Source organism: Nannospalax galili, unplaced genomic scaffold (genome assembly GCF_000622305.1).
Source record: "Nannospalax galili isolate Female #2095 unplaced genomic scaffold, S.galili_v1.0 scaffold191, whole genome shotgun sequence".
Taxonomy (NCBI): domain Eukaryota; kingdom Metazoa; phylum Chordata; class Mammalia; order Rodentia; family Spalacidae; genus Nannospalax; species Nannospalax galili.
In genome coordinates this window covers 577,849-587,588 of record NW_008331484.1, presented here as the reverse complement: position 1 = coordinate 587,588, position 9,740 = coordinate 577,849, and the positions used below count along the sequence as shown (strand labels likewise).

At 42.6% G+C, this 9,740-nt stretch overlaps 1 pseudogene; it reads left to right on the top strand.

Annotated features, from left to right (window-relative positions):
* The first annotated feature begins 628 nt into the window (after window positions 1–628).
* Window positions 629–1,765, top strand: LOC103726515 (annotated as a pseudogene).
* The last annotated feature ends 7,975 nt before the right edge of the window (window positions 1,766–9,740 follow it).

The following is a 9,740-nucleotide window of genomic DNA, read 5'->3' as shown; positions in this document are numbered from 1 at the left end:
TGAGGCCAGCATTACTCTGACACCCAAATCCAACAAAGATATTACAAGAAGAAAAAAAGAAAAAGCAAAACACCACTTCAGGGCTGCTGTTGAGATGACTCAGCAGGTAAAGGCTTTTGCCTCCAAGACTGGAGATCTGCATTCCATCCCAGGGCCCCACATGATGGAAGGAAAAGACTAATTCCCACTGTCCTCTGACCTCCACATGTACACATACACATACTTAAATAAATAAGTGTAATAAAATACATAGAAATTAGCTGAACCAAGGTAATGAATGATGTAAAACTACAAAATACTGATGAAACAATTGAAAGACGACATGGATAAATGGAAATATATCCTAAATTTTTAGATTGACAGCCACTATTATTAGGATGTCAAAACTATCCAAAGAGATCTACAAATTTTATTAAATCCCTATCAAAACCTCACTTTTTTTCAGGAATTAAAAAAAAATCATCCTAAAATTCATGTGAAATTTCAAGGAACTTGCACAGTCAAAATAATCTTGAAAAAGAAAAAATCTTCAGGACTCACACTTCCTGATTCAGAATTTACTATATACTACAAGATGGTTTTGTTCTTGTTCTGTTTTGTTTTAATTATAAAACAGTGTGGACACCTCATGGCAACATGGGTTGAGGAGGCAGCGCGGGGAAGAGGCGCTGAGGAGGCTGTTGAGGTGTGGACTGGGTGGACAACTTTTAAGATTGAGGCCAGCCTGGTCTACACGTTGAGTTCCAGGCCAGCTGGGGCTGCAGGGAGACCCTGTCTCAAAAATCAAAAGAAAGCAAGAACAAAAAAGTTTGAAATTGGCACAAGGGAGGAAGCTGGAATTTGTGGGCTAGGGGTAAAAGCAGACATGTTATATAGCTCTTCGTCAGCAAATGATATTCTTCAACATCAAGATTCCAGTTGTGGGGCTGGAGGGATAGAGCAGCCATTAAAGGCTAAGGCTAACAACCCAAAAACGAAAGGTTAGTTCCCAGTTGTGGTGGCACAACTAAGAAGCATTCACTGGAAGGGGATGAAGGAAGTGACTATAACAAAGAACAGGAATTTGGTGAGCTCAACGTTCTGGACACAAGAGTCAAGAGAAGATTCGTGGGCGAGAAGTCCCAACTGGACCCCCTGAAGGCCAGCAGGACTCAGAGTACAGCAGGAACAAAGAGAAGACCTTAGAAAAAGAAGTTTTATTACTGATGCCAGCATTAAACACCCTTTCAACCCCAAAGGAGAAGCTGGCAGCTTTCTGTAAGAAATAATGCTGATCTTCTGGAGGAAAACAGGAATGTTCAGAAGCAAATGAAGATTCTGCAGAAGAAGCAAGCCCAGATTGTGAAAGAGAAAGTTTACTTGCAGAGTGAACACAGCAAGGCCATCTTGGCAAGAAGCAAACCAGAGTGTCTCTGCAGGGAACTTCAGTGTCACAATAAGACCTTAAAGGAAGAAAATACGCAGCAAGCGGGAGAGAAGAAGAACGACGCAAAGAAGCAACAGCACATTTCCAGATTACTCAGGTGAGATCCAAGCCCAACTGGAACAACACGACGGACACAATGCCAAACTCCAACAAGAGAACACTGAGGTGGGAGAGAAGCTGAAGATGCTCACTGAGCAGTATGCACTGAGGGAAGAGGTGTTTCATTTAGACAGCTTCTCACCATTAGCAATGACCTCTCCATCCACTACTGTAGTACAAGTATTGCTACAGGATGTTTTAGAACTTCCACGTATGTGTAGCCAAGGGGGTGGTTACTAGTAAGGGAAAGGATTAAACCACTGCACAAACAGAAGGATTAAATACGAGTCCATGCATGAATAGGTAAGATAATTTCTATGAGTCTTGTTAGGTAATACTTGCTATGATACTACAAGGCAGCACTTCTTATGTAGATTGTCTTATCTAGACTAATAATGAATAAATATTTGGCTCCAGGAAAAAAAAAAAAAAAAAAAACGGTGTGGAACTGCCATAAAGGCAGAGATCAAAAGAATGGAAAACCCAGAAATAAACCCTTAAATAGATGGCCATTTATTTTAATTTTTATTAGTTAATCATTTATGTTTGTGACACAGGGGCTTGAACTCAGGGCCTTCTGTATTAGGCAAGCACTCCACTGCTAAGGTCCATCAAATGATCTTTAACATGGGTGCCAAGACCATTCTAGTCAGGAAAGTCTTTTCCAACAAATCGTCCTGGAGCATCCAGATAAAAAATGATAAAACTGAACCTTTTAACCTAATAAAATATACGCAAGTAACTCAAAATTGATCAGAAACATGGCGTAAAACCTACCTAAAGCTATAAAACAATTAAGAGAGTGTAATGCCATTAGATTTGATGCTGGCTTCTTTCTGTCTGTCTTTCCTTTTTTGTTTGTTTATTGTTCTTCTGGTTTCTTGAGACAAGATCTTCTAGACTGGTCCTAAACTTAATATGTGGCCAGGCTAAGCTCAGACTTGTGGCAATCATCCTGCCTCAATCTTCTGAGTGCTAGGATTACAGGATTACAGATGTGAGCCACTGTACCTGGCTTGGCAATGGTTTCTTGAATATAACACCTGGATCTCAGACAACAGAAGAATGTGTGCCCGTGTGTGTGTGTGTGTGTGTGTGTGTGTGTGTGTGTGCGTGACTTCATAAACTTGTTTGCTTGTTTTTTGTTTTTGAGACAGGATCTCACTCTGTAGGCCAGGCTGTCCTGGAACTCACTCTGTAGCCCAAGTTGGCCTTTAATTTATGGCAATCCTCTTGCTTCAGCCTCCTGAGGGCTGAGATTACACCCATGCCCAGCTAACGTTTTTATTCCATCTAACATTTAAAACGTTTGTGCATCAAAAGACAATATGAAGTCGGGCACTGTGGTGGTTTGAATGATAATGTCCCCCATAGGCTTCAAGTGTTTGGACATTTTGTCCCCAGATGGTGGCGCTATTTTGGGAGTTCTTAGAAGGTGTGGCTATCTTGGAGGAAGCACGTCACTGGGGGTGGGCTTAGAGAGTTCTTAAGCCTTGCCAGATCCCCAGCTGCTCTCTTGCTTTCTGTGCCTGCATGATGATATGAGAGCTTAGCTTCCGCTGCTCCTCTTCCAGCCACCTCTGCTGCCATGCCTCCCTGCCAAGACGGACTGTAATTCCCCTGGAACTGTAAGCTCAAATAAACTCTTCCTTTTATAAGTTGTTTTGGTCAGTGTTTCTATCACAGCAACACAACAATGACTTACACCCATCATCCCAGATACTCAGGAGGCAGAAGCAGAAGAATCACAAGACCCAAGGCAGCCTGTTATGTAATAAGATTCCCAACCCCCAATTTTTTCAAGTGTAGTTTCAGTTTTACATGAGTTTTTTAAAAAAGTAGAGATGGGCATTGTCAACAGATGCACAGCATGAATGGTTTTTGTTGTTGGTTTGATGCTTTTGTTGAGGTGGGGGATGCTTTCATTGGCAGAGAGTTGAAACAGGGTTTCACTGCATAGCCCAGTCTGGACTGCAATTTGCCATCATCCTGCATTGGCCTCCTGAGCGCTGGGATCACAGCTGCAAGCCATCATCCCCAGCAACCTACCTCCTCAATAAGCACCCCATACTTTGAAAGAGAAAGGAGGGGTTTGTTCTACTACAGCCTGGTTCATCCACTTGGCTCAGGACTCCTTGGGGCCTCCCCTCACTAGAGCTCCTAGCTCTTTCCCAGCCATCAGCAGCCCAGCTCCTCGTTCCCTGGTGGAGCCCAGCTTCTTTTTGTCTCAACTCAGCCACCCCCAGGGCTCTGAACTCTTTGAAGTTCCCATGGCAGGAAGATAAAACCCACTTGTTCCCTCTCTGCACAGTAAGCTGGCAACTTAGAGGAACACAGAGATAAAAGACTGGTGTTGTTAGGGTTTTTTTTTTTTTTTCCTTTCTTTTCTTTCCTTTTTTTTCCCCCAGTAACAAATAGTGGTTTGTCTTTCCCAACAGCTACCTCAGAGCTGCACCAGCATCAAAGAGCACAAAACAGCAGAAACCAGAGGCAGGGGAGTTCTGTCCTACCCTGGATGGGATCTGGATACATGGAGGATGGAAAGTAGAGAAGCCTTGAACTAAAAACATCACACAGGTGAGCTAAAGTCAAACACACAGACATACATCCTCAAGTGTTTTCATAGCATTTCCCTCATGCTACTTTAAGCATGGCAGACAGACAATAGGGAGGCAAAGGAAGACAAGGTTAATTTGTCCCATGGGCAAATCTTGAGCTAACAACATTGTCTAGTCCAGAGAGCCTATGGTGCTGGCAACAGACACACCTATATGTGCTGAGAATTCAGCCAGGACTCTGAAGTCTACTGTCCGTGCCTGCTCCAAGACCACACTGTGAAGAGGAAGAAGAAAGAGAGAGAGATTAGTCTGCTTTCCTAACAGTGAGGACTATGATAACTCCATGTGCCAGGTCCTGTGCTAAGTAAGTACTGACAACATGCAGCTACATGGGGCAGGTGAGTCTATTTTTCCCACTTACAAATGTGGAGACTGAAGCTTGGGGAGCTAAAGTCTGCCCTCCAAAGTCACGTTCAAAGGAAGAATCTGTACCAAGGTGCGTGTTGCCCTGATGCTACAAAGCTGCATCCCACAGGGACTGTGGGTTTAACTTGAAAAAGGCAAAGCAAGAGACAGTTAACTATGGGCATCCATTATCAGTTGACCCACGACTCCAAAAAACTACATTAAAGTCCTAACCCCTAGAACCTGTGAACGTGAACTCTTTTGGAAATAGGGTCTTTACAGATAAAATCAAGTTTAAATGATTTATTGGGTTAGTATGGACCTAATCCAATGACTATTGCCCTTAGGACAGGCAAGTTTGGGTACAGATCATCACCAAAGGAAGACAGCCATGTGAAGATGGTGAAAGAAATTGGAGCTGTTCTGTCATAAGCCAAGGAACCCCAAGGGCTGGTAGCAACACCAGAACCTAGGAAAGGGGGGAGGGGCTCCTCAGAGCCTTCAAAAGAACATGGTCCCATCAGCACCAGGGTTTAGAGTCTGTGGTCTCCAGAACTGTGAGAGAATGCACTTCTGTTTGTTTTTTTTTTTGTTTTAAGACTGTCTCAGCATGGAGCCCAGGCTCACCGCAAACTCGCAGTCCTCTTGCCTCAGTCTCCCGGGTGATGGGATTATGTCTGTGGTCTCCAGAACTGTGAGAGAATGCACTTCTGTTTGTTTTTTTTTTGTTTTGAGACTGTCTCAGTATGCAGCCCAGGCTGACTGCAAACTCGCAGTCCTCTTGCCTCAGTATCCAGGGTGCTGGGATTATAGGTGTGTACCATCAGCAGCCGTTTCCTGTTGTTTTAAGCCACTTTGTTTACAGGAGTTGAAGGGAAGTAATACAACATCCATCTGTGTGAATTTGAAGTGTGTGCGACAAGTGAGACAGCTTGTAGAGTAAATGACCTGAGTTCAATTCCCAGAACCCACATAGTGGAAGGAGAAAGCCAACTCCTGAAAGCTGCCCTCTGGCCTATACATGCATGCGATGGCATGTGTGTGCCCACACACATACACACACATGTATGCACACAGAATAAGAATAAGTAATAAAATGTAAAGAAAATTAATTTTAAAAGTGTGTGTGTGTGTGTGTGTGCTGGGGAAGAAGGAAGAAGGCACAACAACATTCAGGCAACTACAGAAAGTATCTTTATCTCTGCTGTGCTAGCCTGGGGGCTAGAGTCAAGATGTCAGCCCCAGAAAAGACAGACAGAGGGAGAATGGGAGATAAAGTTATTGAAGTGAGAGGTTTCACAGAAGCAAGGGGACAGGAAGAAAAGAAAAAATGTGGAGGCAAGGCTGACAGGTCAGCTCCTTGAAAGAGAGGAGAGCACATAACTGTTCTAACATTCCCTGTCAGCAAGGAAAGGGATGGGAAAGAGCAGGATGCTACCACAGTCGACCTGACCCACGATGATGACCTTGCCCCTCGCCGCCCTGCCTTCTCACACCTCAGCACAGAGCTGACGTCAGACTCTTCTTCAGTTACCACACTCAGGGAACATCTATTTAGCACTCACAAGTGGCTGGCGCAGGAGGGTAGGGGTGAGGGCCAAAGCAGCACTGGGAACTAGGTTGTTAAAAGCCTCACATTGCTTGGGCCTGGGTGGTGCTTCACTCCTGGGTCAGCTTAGAACGTGCCTCCTCAGACTTCCAGCTCCACCCTAGCTTCACCTCACTGGGCCCATGACACCCTCTGCCCAGTTCATGGTTGGCTGTTGTACTGAGTTTCTTTATAGTTGCCCACATACTGATTTTTTTTAATATGGGTACATAATACCAACCCAACACAGTCTATTCCCTTCTACCTCACCCTGCTAAACCATGAGCTTCTCAAAGGCAAGGTCAGCTGCCATCCACCTGCATCTGTTCTGTGCCTTTATAGAGCCTGAACAACAGTAAACAGTTGACAAATTAAAGTTCCACATATTCTAGAGCTTAAAACAAAAAGGAGAATACCCAAATGACATAAATGCAGGATTCACAAAAGAAACATAAATACATCTTGGTCACATGGACTTAAACACATCAACTCTGGTCAAAATTAGAAGAATTCAAGTTCCATCTGCCGTGAGAAAACACATTTCACTTTTCTCAGTCTGACAGATGTGTGACAACATAGTGGGTTGGGAGGCCGTGGAGATATAAGTACACTTATGTGTTCACAGGAGTGACACGCATGTCGAAGGAGGTCAGTTTAGCAATGTCTATCAAGATTACAAGTACATTGATTCTGGGAGTACCTGTAGGATGTCTGTAAATAGTCCTACAAACACAAAACTGAAGTGTATAGTACCTTCTGCAACAGGAAATAGATATGAAGTCATTCAAGGGACCTTCTCTAGAGAATTGGGAAAATAACTTAGGTAGGTCCAAGGCCCAGAATAGATAGAAAGGGACAGAGCAAGACTTCCTAAGGCATTGTTTTCACATCATGTTGATTCTTTTTTTTAATATAATTTCTGTTAAATGGCACATAAAAACATAAAAATGATGTGATGCTGATCATCAAGGAGTCCAGGAGGGAATCAGTTACCCCTCCCATCCAATCAGTCGACCTTAGCTGCATGTGGGGGGAGGGGCAAAGGACATATAAGCCAAGAATACCAAGAGGGACCTCTCTCACCATTTTGTGTGGCTGCCAGGAGGTCGCAAGATCTGTATTTGAGTGTGGACTTTACAATGCAGCCATAAATGTGGGGCACCCACTATTCTAAAAATAAACCCCTACCCTATGCTTTGTAAAATAAGAATGATAATAATAAAAAAATTTTTTAAGTGATGTGATGTGTCAATATCTCTATGCATTGTATATTGTTCACATTGGGTTAAACTTTCCTAAATCTTCAAACATGTATCATTTCTTTATAGTAGAAGTAATCCAAATGCTTTCTTCTATCATTTAAAAAAAATTTTATTGTTTATTTATTTTATGTGTATAAGCATTTTGCCTGCATATATATATAAGTGCACCTGTGAGTGTAATGCCCATACAGGTCAGAAGAGGGCGTCACAGCCCCTAGAACTGGAGTTACAGATGGTTGTTAGCCATTATGTGGGTGCTGGGAACCGAACCCAGGTCCTCTGCAGAAGAGCCAGTGCTCTTAATTGCTGAGCCATTTCTCCAGCCCTCTATCATTTTGAAATAAACAGTACATTGTAATTGTCTACAGTAGCCTTACTGTGCAGTAACACGCCAGGGCAGCTTGCCCTTATCTAACTATAACTTAATACACATTGGTTGACCTTTCCTCTCATCTCTCTCTCTCCCCACTCTCTCTGGCCTCAAATAACAACCATTCAGCTCTCAATTTCATTCCTTTTGGTGACAAGACTATTTGGGTGCCTACTTGAAAAAATAAAAAGTAAATTAGAATTTTAAAATAGGTATATAAGAAGCATGGTGATGTTGCCCACCTATAAATTCCAATAAATGGAAGAAGCAGGATGACTGTGAAGTTGAGGCCAATCTGGGCTACTAGCAAGCTCAGTTCAGCCTGAGCTGTATAACAAGGCCTTGTCTCAAAAAGCAAAGGGCTGGGGATATAGCTCAAAACTCAGTAGAAGAGTGCTTACCTAGCATGAACATGCCCTAGGTCTAATCCCCAGGATTGAAAAAAACCCAGCTATATATTATGTAATATATAAAAATATAAGATTAGGGGGATTAGAGAGAGGGCTCAGTGATTAAGAGCACTGACTGCTCTTGCAGAGGATCCAGGTTCAGCTCCCAGTACCCACATGGCAGCCAACAACCATCTGTAACTCCTGTTCCAGGGGATCTGATGCCCTCTTCTGGCCTCTGTGGCCATTGCAAGCACATGACACATTTAGATGCATGCGGGCAAAACACATAACATTTTTTTAAAATGCTTTAATTAAAAAGAAGAAGAAGAAGAAGAAGAAGAAGAAGAAGAAGAAGAAGAAGAAGAAGAAGAAGAAGAAGAAGATAGGATTGGAAAAGTCCTATGTCTTTCTTGTCCACTGCAAGAATGCTCATGGAAAGAATTATAAATGACTCCTTAAGAATAAATTTGTGCTAGTTACATCAGTGTGACAAAATACCTGAGAAACTCAACTTATATTTAAGTTTATATTGGCTCACAGTTTCAGACATTTCTGTCCATGATCACTTTGGGCCTATGGCAGCACAGGACATCATGATGGGAGCACACAGCAGAGGAATAAACCTGTAAACCTCATGGTTGCCAGGGAGTATAAAGAGACAGAAAGAATACCAGATTCAAATTTTTCCTTCAACAGTATGGTCCCAGTGACCTAACTTCCTCCCACAAAGTCCAATTTCTTCAAGGTTCCACCATCTCCTAGTAGCAACCAAGGTGGGAACCATGTCTTGAACACATGGGCCTTCAAGATTGAAGTAATCACAAAGCTAAAATGTTAAAGTAGCATGTAAATGTATCTATTGGTTAACTAATTTTCTGGAAGACTTAAAATGAGATCTGTGTTCTTTAAGAGCAAAACCATGGATAAATAAACATCATGCCAGTCAAAAGCCCACAAGCCATCTGAAAGAAACCTCCCATTGCTTTCCTAGGGGAGCTTCATACACTCAGGACACAATCTGCAGATCCCATTCCAACTCCTTTTACTTCCTACTCTCAGCCTTTTCTAGCCATTTTCAAACCCAATATCTTTACATACGATAGATGTTGCTATAATCCACACCATCTAACCAAGTCTTGTAAATCTCTGGCTCCAAACAATCTTCATATGTTCATTTAAAAACTTAGATTGTCTCATAGGAGTGTAATGCCCTGCCTAACCCTGGACACAATATTTCATGTAACCACATAACAATTCACATAAAATCCATTTATCTGCATATTACAGATTTCCTAAATGGAGTGTGGCTAGGCTAAGCAGGTTCCCCAAGGTTATATATACAGTGAAGGAAAGTGGGTCAGTATGGCATCCTAAGCAGTCTGACTTTGGATCATCCTTCCTACATGTGCCTTCTCCATGTCTCCATTCATGCATTCATTTAGCCATCAATATCTTTGACCACCTGCTATATACCAGGCACCAGGCCAAGTGACTTTGGTACACTTACAGTCCAGAAAGAACTTACACAGGTAAACAGACAACCCCATACACAGGAGAGTCTATGATGTGAGTCACAGAAAGGGCTCCCAAAACACGTGCACATCTCTATTGTTTTTGTTCCTCTTCATTTGGGGTTCTGT